Here is a 1,268-nt window from a genome sequence, read left to right as displayed (position 1 = left end):
AACATACCTGCTTAGTTCTTCATAATTCTGACTGCTAACTTCACGTACTTATTTGAAAGCAAATACTGAAAGCCAGAATTAGTATGAGTGCACATTAATGCAATTTTTTCATTATTTTACATACTAATGGCAAGAATCTCACCCATACAACAAATTAATGAAGAATTTAACCTGGAGAAGCTGGAGAAAAAGTGCATGACATCTGCTTAGCATTTTATTCAACTTTTCATCTGCTCATGTCATCTGAACAAGCCAGCCGGTAAAATATTTTGGTGTATTTTTATACCTTAGCAAGCAGTACTATTATAAAGAAAAAAATGTATACCAGTATCTTAAAAGCTGCTATGTTGGCATGCTTTCCTGGAGATTTTTTTCCCCTCTTCAATGTTAGTTGGTTCTTACAAACATTGATTTTAAATGTCTGCAAGTCTAATCTTAATAATAGGAGATTCACCTGTTCTCGTAAGGAATTTCAAATAATACTGGGGCCAGAAATTTTATTTAAAAAAACAACACACACACGCACACAAAAAAAAAAAAAAAAAAAAAAAAAAAAGGAAAAAAAAGGAAAAAAAAAAAGAAAACAAGAGCACTATGCCTCCTCTTGCTGCGTGCAGAAATGTTTTTGGTATATCAGAGGCTCATAATCCAAACTTGCTTTTATAAGTCATTACAAATTATGATAGAGGCTTCCAACAGAATTTTCCATGAATCCTGGCAGGTCAGGATGGCCGAGCGGTCTAAGGCGCTGCGTTCAGGTCGCAGTCTCCCCTGGAGGCGTGGGTTCAAATCCCACTTCTGACAGTTTCTTTATGACACCGAGCTGAGTGGTGCAGCTGACACACCAGGAGGGCAGGATGCCACCCAGAAAGGACCTGGACAAGCTCCAGAAGTGGAGCCTTGGCAATCTCGTGAGGTTTAATAAGACCTGGTGTTCGTGCTGCAGCTGGCTCAGGGCAACCCCCTATCTCAGCACAAGCTGGGGATGAACAGATCCAGTGCAACCCTGCTGAGAAGGACTTGGGAGCATTGGTGGATGAGAGGCTGGACATGACCTAGCAATGGCACTCACAGCCAAGAAAGCCAAACGTGTCCTGGGCTGCGTCTGGCCAGCAGGGCAAGGCAGGGGATTCTGCCCCCCCCCCCCTCCACTCTGGTGAGGCCCCACCTGCAATTCTGCATCCAGCTCTGGAGTCCCCCCCTAAGGAAGGATATCACCCTGCTGGAGCGAGTCCAGAGGAGAGACCACCTAGAACAGAGGGATGAAG

The 1,268-nt window shown here is 43.7% G+C and overlaps 1 non-coding gene across 1 annotated transcript; it reads left to right on the top strand.

Moving 5' to 3' along the window:
• Nucleotides 1-721: 721 nt before the first annotated feature.
• On the top strand, nucleotides 722-804 carry TRNAL-CAG. The gene has a single exon. It is a non-coding gene; the product is annotated as a tRNA-Leu (tRNA).
• Nucleotides 805-1,268: the final 464 nt, after the last annotated feature.

This window comes from Motacilla alba, chromosome 2 (genome assembly GCF_015832195.1).
Source record: "Motacilla alba alba isolate MOTALB_02 chromosome 2, Motacilla_alba_V1.0_pri, whole genome shotgun sequence".
Taxonomy (NCBI): Eukaryota; Metazoa; Chordata; class Aves; order Passeriformes; family Motacillidae; genus Motacilla; species Motacilla alba.
The sequence above is the reverse complement of the archived record's forward strand: the minus strand, read 5'-3'. Positions and strand labels throughout refer to the sequence as shown.